The sequence below is a fragment of the Anoplolepis gracilipes genome, chromosome 2 (genome assembly GCF_047496725.1).
Source record: "Anoplolepis gracilipes chromosome 2, ASM4749672v1, whole genome shotgun sequence".
In the NCBI taxonomy this organism is placed as follows: Eukaryota; Metazoa; Arthropoda; class Insecta; order Hymenoptera; family Formicidae; genus Anoplolepis; species Anoplolepis gracilipes.
This window is the reverse complement of record NC_132971.1, coordinates 19,344,028-19,355,872: the sequence shown is the minus strand read 5'-3', so window position 1 is coordinate 19,355,872 and position 11,845 is coordinate 19,344,028.

Here is an 11,845-nt window from a genome sequence, read left to right as displayed (position 1 = left end):
ATACTATATTACCAGAGATTCACAATTTTAAGTCATCAATATGTATCGTATCACATCGATGACAGAAATATAGAAAGAATCAAACAAATGTTCGAATCTTAACATAATACAGCTTAATACTTTTAGATACCGTCTTGTAAAGAACTATCTGGGACTAAAATATCATAAAATGTAACCTCGGTCTTACAATTAGTATTAAATATGATCATAAGTTCTTTTTCTGTTTCTCATATAATAAATAATATAATTAATCTAATACAATTAATGCATGTAAAAGTAATAAATATTAAATAATTCAAGAGAAACAGTTATATAATTAAATTTTAAAAGCTCCTTTTCGAGAAAAATTTTGTTCGATGGTCGTTTCTAAATCTTTTCCGATTCATTAATCGCGTTTCAAAAAATTGAAAGGACGTGTTTTCTTCATTTGTCTCATCTTGTGTGAATGAACGATAAGGAATTGAATGGCAAAAAGTATATTGAATTACATTTATTATGTATAAAGTTGTTTATTATAATGGATAAATATTCAATTTATATTTAAATTTAATTTTTTTCTTTCATTACATTTTAATACTGAATCACTGAGAAAATTCTCGTTTTCCTTATATGCTTTAGTTACTTCATCGACATTTATCTTCCGTTTCCCCTAAACAATTTCAGAATGTAAATTAAAAAAACAAATTGTAAATATATTAAAATAAATATATCGTAGCAATTTTAAAAATTAGTTGATAAAAGAGAAATATATTTTTGAAAAAATGAATTAAAATGTAACATATTATTATTATACTATAATTTTAATGTCCTTAAAACATTATGATGTAAATATAATATATGTATTTTCATTATTTGTTCACTTTTTTAAATGAATCTTTTTTTAACAAATTCTATCTTTTTTTTTAAGAACAATGGATATACAAAAAAGGAACTATAAATCAAATCTTTTTACATACGCATTATGCGAATTCGAAGATATGGTCAGGAAACTATTCACATTTGGCACAATAAGGACAAAAACCAAGGACGGTGATAAACTTAATTTCAGATATATTCGTAAAAAACTTTCGGCGCGCGTCTTTAAACGTATTCATAGGCGGAAGAGATGAATGTAAGAGTTTGCCAAAAATTTCTACCTCTCTCTGTGCATCTTTCAAATCGGACTAGCAAAAACGATCGTTGGCATTAGAGGCATTTATGAGAGCATTTACGAGCGTTGGCTTGACTTACTCGGATGGTTACAAATGTTAAAATTATGACATTTTTTTAATTCGTACAATACTATCTACTCAATCTCCGTACGGACTCCCTTCTGTGTTTTCTTTTCGGAGATTCTTTCGTCTAAAAAAAGTTTCAGGAAGTCGCCTGAGTTTCGGCTTGAGTAGAAAAGTCTTCTTCTTTTTTCATTCTTTTTTTTTCCATTCTTTCCGTCCATTTTATTAAAGAAAAAGAATCATGTAAACCGACAATTTTCACTCACTCGTTTCTCGGTTCTTTCCTTCACGTAAGTTTTTCTTACATTTTTTGTGGATTAACTGACCGAGACGAAGGACCAGCGTTTCTCTTAGTCTCAAGGTTGCCAAGAAGGATAGAAATTGCCTTTAATGCGTATTATACGTGTGTACGATTTAAGGGCAGTGCAATATGGTATTAAAAGAGGCGATAAACGGGTTATTGTACCATTTCCGTCAGGAAAACTAAACTGTACCAGTGAAATCGAGTGCAGCTTTTGCCGTTCATGACCCTGTGCTAAATTCGACGAAGCAATTTTATTTTACTCTAACGATAAGTTGAATAATGTGGCTCTTAGAAATCATTTATCGCGCGAAGATCTCAAATACATGTACTAATACAAATTCTTCAAAAAATATAAAATATATACGAAAGAAAGAAGGCAATTATTTGTTGTTGGGATGATATAGGAAAGATTAGGACTCCGTGGTTCGTCACTTTCACAGTATTTATCGACTCTAAACCCTCTCTCCCGTGTTTTCATCATCTCAATGCAGGCAAAGAATTGCCTTCTTTCGTAGTCTTTTACTACACATTAGCATGTACGCGTATACACGTTTTGAACTGTAGGCGCTGACGAAGAATACGTTCACTATACGCATATTTTATTTAAAATTCTCTCACAAACTTTAAAGTTGAATATCGTTGCCAAAAATAATCGAATCTGAAAAAACCAAAGTGGATTTGAAAGAATACATTTTTAACTTTTATTCTTAAGCTCGGGCAACCGAAAGAATGATATAAATAAATGATGAAATAAATAATTAGGATAAACAAAATATAATATAAAGTATAATATAAAGAAATAAATAATATAAAGAAAAAAATAATTCTTCTTAGCAGATTTAGCATTCATGGTTCATAAAATTAGTGCTGCTCTTTTTTTACTTTATAACATCCTTTGATAAAAGAAATTTGAAAAAACACGCTCTGCTAAATCTCTCTGTACATTTTTCACATTTAACATATCTATCGATTCAACATTACGCGGAAATATTAATTTTATCACCGCAAAGTGCTATTTGCTTAACGATTACTTTCGCGCGAGAGGAGTATCGAGCCTACACGTCTCTCGCGCGGAGGATTTAGTTGCTCCTACCGTTTTATCTCCTGGTGAAATGGGAGCAAGGTCCGGAGAGTTAGGAAGAGGTTGCTAAGATGCAATAAGTGGCTCTCAGCCAAGCGGTTGGCCAAGTGACTGACTCGCGGGAAAATAGATCTTCCCGTGAATTCATCCGGGCCAACACGACATCGTCGCGCGAGCTTTTCCATCGACTCATCCAAAAATCGCCGTGAAATTCCGAGAAACGTAAACCGGCTGCACTTTGTGAATCATCGCAATGTCACGCAGAAAAGTTTAGAAAAAAGTCGAACATTGATGCTACATTTGCAATCCTGCATAAATATTAAATATTAATAGTTTGTTAAATACAAATATTAATATTTTAAAATATTTGCCTGATTGAACAAACTTTTATTTTGAAAAACTAGTTAGTTTATTTATCTTGAGAAATCGATTGTTTACATAAAGTAAATTGTTTTATTCATAAACAACGGCAGCTCATTAAAAACTGTTTATTTAAAAATCTCCCTAGAATTCACGAAATATATAACACAAATCTAAGAAGCAGCTCATAAAAAATTGTGGTTGTTTCTCTTTCTGTCTCTCTTTTGCATAGGTAGAGACGCAGTCCAGAGAGAGTACCAAAAGGATTAATTAACTGTAAGATTTAATAGATACTCTAGCAAGTGCACACTGACTCGGCGCGATGGTCCTGTGCCATTCACCAGGTTACGAGTTTATTCGAACTCGAGCTCGGTAAAAAGAGAGTGCCGTTTCCTCCACGACCACTTCCTTTGCATGTAAGAAGGGCAGGAAGCCTTCTTCCTTCTCTCACTTAGACCAAGAGACTTTTCACCGAGCTTCTACTTGTTGTACTTCTCGTACCCCGCGTACTCGCTTCTCATCGTATTTCAACCAGTACGGGGAACGTTTGGTTACTTTACTTTCAATTTCGTTTCGTCCGCGCACTCCGACAGTTGAGAAAATTACATAAGCGGGGCCCGTAACAGCGGAGAAGAGAGGAGAAGGGCCGGTCTCGCGAGAGAGCCGCGTGTCGAAATAATAGTGGCCACTCTTATTATATATTCGTTGCCAACGTTAACTCTGATCGTACTTTAAGATTTTGCTGATGATCGCGTTCGGGAAAGGAGAAATTAATTTAAAGGCATAAAAATATTTTTAAAAATGTAAAATGTGCAGATAAATATAAATTTTTTTCTCTTACAGGATATCTACTCAAATCTTGTGAAAAAATTTTACTATTCTAAGGAAAAACACAAAGTCATTTAAGTTTCGAGTGCTGAATATGAGAAAATGTACTAAAAAAAAAGAACTTAATAGTGTTTTCGTGAGATAAACATTTTTATTTGCATAATACTGTGATCTTTATCGTTAAAAATTACAATAAAAAATGTATACTACATATTTAATATTTTAATAAAATATTTATATATATTTCAGTAGATATCCTGTAAGAGAAAAAAATTTATATTTATTTGCACATTTTACATTTTTAAAAATATTTTTATGCCTTTAAATTAATTTCTCCTTGCCCGAACGCGATCATCAGCAAAATCTTAAAGTACGATCAGAGTTAACGTTGGCAACGAATATATAATAAGAGTGGCCACTATTATTTCGACACGCGACTCTCTTATTAAAATATTAAATATGTAAACAGAGACAAATATATATTTATAATATATGTATTTTAACCATAATTCATAACTCATTATGGCTTATTGGCGGATTATCGACTGTTTACAATATAAAAGCAATACTATCATAAAGTAAATATTTTAAAAGTTAAAAATTTCCTGTGTCCCACTAACGTTCCATAACAATTCTCTGATTTTTTCAGGTAGAAAAGAAATTCTTGAGAATTTAAGATTTTTGTAAGGACTAGACATCCTGTTTTAACATGTAGTTATAATTATATATATATATTTATATATATGTATACAGATAATCTTTCAATTCACACCTGTACTTTTACAAGCTCGTTTTCACAAAGTTCATCGAAAAGCAGTATAAAAGAGACTATTTTTCATTTTGTAAAAAGTTATAAATGTTTTAAATTATTTTCTTTATTTTTCGATGGTCAACAATAGGTCGAGTCATTTAAAAAAGCATTTTCAGGCCAATTGGGCTAAAAGCTGTGAAACCAAGTTACTTTGTTTTTTTATAGTTGCGCACAATAGCGTTAGAAAATGTCATTTTTAAACACATTAAAAGCTTTCGTTTTATCATTGAAAGTTGTTAAAACCGGCCTTTCTCAAAGCTTTCTCGCACCTTGTCGATTTCTTAGAAATGTAGCTCCCTGCTGCAGTCGGATTAACTGAGATTGTTGAAAGAACCACTTGTTGCGCTACCGTAACTTCTTGCTACCGATAATGTCAACCACAATTGGATAATGTCCCACTTTTAGAAAATGCGTGACGAAACCTACTTATACAAGAGTCCAAGGGTCTTGGTTGTTTAAACAGTCATTAGATATTACACTAGAGTATTTTTATCGTCTGTTCTACCTAGAAAGTCAAAAAAATCGGAGACTTATTTCGCCCCGAATAAGCAAAAATAAAGGGTATATTGGAAATCGACAGCACGCATTACTTTTTTATAACATTTTTTTTACATCTCGCGATCGTAGAGAGCAAATAGGAAAAAAGAACACAATAATGGAAAGGAGAAAGAAATGGTCTCCTCCCACTGGACATTGTGCGTACGGCCCTGTCGTAATCAGGCGGACTGTCGCAACCGCACACTGTGCGTGAATATACGCGTGTCCCTCGGTTCACGCAGTCGGCGTGCACAAGCGTAAGCGCGTGCAGGCCGCTATTTATAGAAACGACGAAGACGAAGTAGAAGTCAAGGAAGATGGAAGGCCAAGAAGAAAGCACGTTACGATCCCGATTCTATCGCGACATCCCTTGATCTATTTTTTCTTATATTTTTATTTCACCCAATAAATATAAATATAATAATAATAATAAGTATAATTATTATCAATATTACAATTTATTGCAGACTTGAATAATCATAAATGAACCTTTCCTTTAGAGAAAAGGAGAGCAAAAATAACAATTATATATTAAAAAAAAATAATAAGATATCAATGATGTATATTGTACAAAGTAAAATATATATCAAGCTTATAGATATTGAAAAGATAGACGGAACATAAATACCTGATCTAACATCTAACGAGTTTACAATTCCTTTCCTGTTGGTGTAGGAAGTCCGGTTTAATGCTCACCAATAAAACATGCTAGAGTTCTTGTCAAAAAAAAAAAAAAAAAAAAAAAAAAAAAATAGAATAAGACAAAGACTAATTATTAAGAAAAAAAAATGAAAGATCGCGCTCTCGTTAGTCTGACCTGTTTCTCGTCGTACAATTGCATAAACGCATTCGCGTAAGCTCACACGCTTATTTATAGATGAGGAAGGTCGGGAAGAAAGCGCCTAGACCATTTGACCGTTTGGCAGAGGCAGCTGCCGAGCAATCATCCAGGCGGGTCACTAATAATATCACCCGAGCGTTGTGTAACGATATTCGTTGCGTATCATGGGTGAAACAATATCGCTCCTCGTTCGTAAAAATCGTGGAACTTTATAAGGCAACGACGGCGTTAACGACTTTCTAAGTAGCCAGAGACATTTCTACATTTACATCTGTGAATGTTACTATTCACGGAACGTGCTACAAAATTTCTTTGCGTTCCTCCTACAAAATATCATGCAATCAATGTGCACAAATATATGACTTAATAAAAATATAAGAATCACACAACTAGAATTCTTATAAAAGTTCTAATAAAAAATATGATATTTTTGTGAACTATATATTATTGAATAATAATAATTTTCAATTATTTAGCGATTGATTCCCATAAATTTCTTTATCATCAGACTCATTTATCATAATAAAATAAATTATGTCATCATTAAATTATATCATTATCAGTAAGTATTAGCAGAACCTCATAAAAGATAACATTAAAATAAAATATTAATTAAAGAGACATTTACTTGAAGAAAAGCTAATTATCAAATTATCCGCAAATGTTTTGAGATAAACTTATAAAATGTTCTCTAAATTTTATACAGAGTGTAGTTTCTTCATGGCAGAGATTGCTATGAGAGTATCACAGCAGTCGAAAGTACATGCGTAACTATGTATCATGTTTGTCGCCGACCTATTTTCCCGGGCCGTGGTTGTAGAAACGTTTCACGCCCGTAAGCTCGCACGCACCCGCGTGTCTGCTTCTGTTGCGTGTATACAAGGCACGCACGTACGTGTATTTATAGACAGGGAGGAAGGTCGCGAAGAAAGCGCGACTAGACGCGCGATTCGTTTCGACATCGTTTCCGGCGCTGACCCATTTCGTCCACGATTCTTTTCGACATCGGCCCAGTGAACATTCTGACCCACTTTAAGCCTACGATAGTCTCACGTTTTATTGCCACAGTCATCGCTTTTAACGAACGCGAGGGCGGCGACTTTATACGCACGAATCATATTTACTTAATTGTTAATTTGGGAATGTGATAAAAGTTAAACATCAATTTTTCTAGCAAACAATTTCCACTACTTTTCACGAAAAAAATTTCTCTTTATCTGTATGAAATTATTGTACTTACAATAATAAATATTAAAGTGAATTGTATATTACTTGATAAATTCACTATATTTTGTCTCTCTATTTATTATAAATAATGAAAGTATGATCATTCTATATAGTGATTGTCTAAAGTAAAAAATTAATCGTAAAATGTGTAAACAGCTCTTCGATATATTGAAAGACTTCTTTTCATGCACAGAAGACATTAAATTTCTAGAGATTAGATAGAGTTTGTAATAATATTTTATCACATAAAACTGTGAATTATTCTCCTACATTAGGTTTATTCCAAAAAAAACAATGAATATCTTTGAGATCGACTTACATTAGGTAGTTGATTGATAAATTAGATAAACCAGTTCATTCTTTATATCGTATCTGAATGATTCATGCGTGATAATTATAAAGATTAAATAACATAATCTCGGTTTAACTGTGTGCGGTTGAAAAGACGAAACATTTCTAGGGCAGTCATTAAAATGTTCGCGAGCAAGTAAACCAAATATCTGGCCCGTTTGAAGAGAAGAAAAGCAAACAGTATAATTCTTTCTTTTTCCCCGCATACATATACATACACAATCTCAGTTGTAGCAGCTCGACGACCTATTTTCGTGACAATCGTGAGCACGCTTATACATGGCCACGCATAATGCACGCACCTATAGACTATCGCGCTGCCAATGTTCTCGTAATCAAGCGGCGCGTGTTCTTGCAGCAGGTACGATCGTGAAACAGTACGTTTTGTTGTCATAAAATAATCATTTTCGTCAAATGGTCGTCAACAAGGGATATTCCGTGTTAGAAAGAACAACGGATAAACCGAGGGAAAGCGCTTTTGCTTTGTTAAGAAATAAATTCTATCTCCGAATTCTATTCATCGTCGAAGAATGGGATAAACTGAGTGGATAAACTGAGTTTAGGTAAAATGACCTTTAAACATGCACGTATAAATGCGACAAATTTTTTGCAAAATTATATCCACTGACATAATAAATAATAGATAATAATAGATACAATAAATAATATTTTTAAACTTCGATGTATACATTTCAATAATAACAAAAATTTATCTTTTAATTATATATGATATCTATATATTATATAATATATAATATCTACTTAAATCTGCGAAAACTATATGTTTTAATCATGTATTTCAAATCTTTGAAAAAGTAAGTTAAATGAAGTTAAATATTCCGGACGCATTTCAACCTACATGTAAGTAAACAAATATGTGCAAGAGTTCAAGGATGACTTGAGCAGAAGCAAAAAATTGAAAAACAAAGAAAATGATAATAAAATTTGTCGATAAAGAAACAGAAATAAGTTGTCGTTTAGTTTTATAAGCTACACGTGCAAAATTCACGGCCGTTCTACTTTATGCAAATTATAGTTCACAAATTTAACGGCAGCGATAAGATTCACAATGTTGCTTTTACGCTATCTCTACGATGACCTCCTCCTTATAACGTGTGGATAATATCGGCATAGATACTTTGCACGCAATGACTTTAAGCGCTTTCTAAAAATGTGCGGTATTTTACGGTTGCTTTGTCATGCATATGATTGCATTTTACATAAGCCGCAAATTGTAACGCATTTGTGCAACAATGTGACGGTTAAGACATTTCCATATGTAATATTGTAAAATTATGCACGTCTGTACATATATAATTATGTTAAAGTTACTTCATTTTTCTCTATAAATGTAACAAATATGTATATGTTGTATAATTTACAGATTATATTAATACACCGATAACGAAGCGCTTTGTTTTATATATTCATAAGAAAAATGGATTTCTTTTCTCACAAATTAAATATAGCCTTAAAGATATTACTTATACATACCTATATAGATTACTTAAAGTAATTTCGGAATATATGGAAATTGATTTTTTAATGATTCGTTATAGGCAAGAAAAATTTAAATTTTGATATTAAAATTAAAGTAAAATTATTTTAATTGTCTAAAAGTACGCGTAGATTTATTGGTCAATTGTGCCGATAAAATTCACTTGTGTAATGTTTTGCAACTCTACAGCGAACGCCGTTGCACAATGTTTTTCTAAAAATTGGAAAAGAGCGAGCGACAATACTGCATTCTAACAAAACGTGATTAAGAACTTCGACATTAAATGATAAACTTAACTTCGGCTGTAAGTGATAAAAAACTAACGTCGATAAGGAACAGTCGCGCATCATAAACGACGTCTTACTATTACTCTACGGCTGTGCTATTAGTGATAAGGCAACATTTTACTAGTTTCACGTTTTTATCATGTTACACGTGCACATGTTAACCCGTTAAATGACTCGGTAATTAACGTAAAAGATAATACGATGCATTATAATCTTATGGCCAATCATCATTTCGTGTAACATGTTATTTTTTTCTGTTTTGTGTAGCTAATACTGTTTTTCTACTTTGAAATATGTTACTTTTTTTTATTTCGTAGCATGCTATTTGCATTAATTTTATACATTGTTATGAATTTTTTATTCTAAATAAAATAATTATTAAAGTATTTTTTAAGGAAAAATTTATTACGAGGAGCCACCAATTCTATGAGATTGTTTACTTTAGCTAAAGTAGAAATATAAGATTGTTAATATCTGAAATTGCATATTTATCAATAGATAGTAAAATATGATATATGTATTTCGAAAAAGAATAATGAAGGAAATCAGTTATTTAAATATACTCATAAATGCTTGTGTGAAAATATATATCTTGCTATAAATTAAGATAAGAAAATATACGATAAATAAAATTCTACTTACAAAATATTCATTTACGAGTATTTTTTTTTTTTAATTAAGAAATAAAAATAGACAAAATTATTCATTACATAATGTGTAATTTAAATAATCGTCGTGCAAAAATTAAGATAAAAGAATTTTTGCGCAACGCTACATAGGCATTATTTATTGAAAATTTAAAGTCAACTTATATAACATTTAAAGGTAGTAACTCTCCAAGATAATATTTAGACAAGGATCCAAAAATAAATCTTACCTGACTCGCACTACGTAAAAATCTCAGATCATTTTTCATCTTGATTAATTTGAATTCGATTTCATTGAAAATGTCTGTCCGTTGCATCATACCGACGTTAAAGGCCAAAGTCGTATTTTTGCACACCCGATAATGTTCAATGCTACATGACAATAATGGAATTTCGAATACAATAAAATACCTTTGGGATCTATTGCGGTAGTGTCACCTACCACCAACCTCATCTCTTACGAAAGTGCTAAATACAAAGGGAAAAACTAAAATAAGAAAAAAGAAAGATCTCCTATGCATAATATAACGAAAAGCAATGGTCAAAATAAGAAGTGTCTGTGTACGGAAGTGTAAAAAAGCCGAAAAGTTCAATTGGATATAAATCAGGTAAGGCGCGTGGCGTTGACGCCATAGTTCTGTCGAAGGAAAGTACGTTCAAAGAAAATACCGATATGTCCTTTTCCTTTACCGACTTATAAAGAAGATTAAGTGTTTAGGTTACAGACAAATATTCATGAACATTTCAGAACTTAAAGAATTTTCTCCTTCTTTTTTTGTCTTTAATATATAGACTCGAAAATGTGACTCATGTTGAAACATAAGTTATCTTTTGATGTGAATAAAATTTTGCGAATATGTGATACTTTATTTTACTTATCCAACGAAGAGAGACATTATTTTATCGATGAATATCGTTTCTCAGTGAAAGAATTAATGAAAGTAAAGAAATGAAAGTAAAGCGATAACAAAATCATCGAATATTACAATGAAATGTAATTAACATTTACAAAAAATTATAATTACATAAGAAAATATTACTAATAAAATAAATATAAAAATTCATGAATCCAAGTACTTACAGTCAGATATTTTGATGAATTAAAAGATTGATGTAATATATGTTTAAAAAAATTTTATAAATACACATACACTACTAATTTATTACTTAATTTATTTCCTTTTAATTCATAAAAATATCTAACTGTAAGTGCTTCATTCATGAATTTTTATATTTATTTTATTAATAATACTTTATTATTTTAATATTTTATTATTTTTATATTTATTTTATTAATAATATTTCATCATTTATGATACTCCAGGAAATGCTCTTTATCTTCAAGCATCTGATAATATTATTAATCTGTTTAATTTGAATCCTGGCATATACAAGTATTGTATTTGTACGGGGAGGGGGAGGGGGAAGGGGAAGAGCTGTGCCCTTTCGATGAATAGGGCGTTCGAGTTAAGAAACTGGCGCGCGTTTATTTATAACGTTTAAAGAGAAGCAGACGCAGAGAGCGTGCGTGTACATGTGTACGTGTGTTGTATACCTATCTACCTACAACCGTACCTACGTTTCCCAGACAGGCTCTCTCGGCAGCTTTCTTCTGACATAACCGAATGAAGGCGCGGGCCGCGGTTATGCAATTCGAAAGTGCCCGCCTTACTTTACGTATCGCACTGAGGATATACGGTACCTTATGAAGGAGCGTACCGTTAGGTCGCGTACTTTTACTCAACGTTTGGTCTCCAATGAAAAGAAGAGAGAATAGGAAGAAATAAAAAAAAACCCACAACCTGCGTTTAAGAAAATAATCATTCTTCTTCAGCTATTCAAATTTAAAATATAAGACA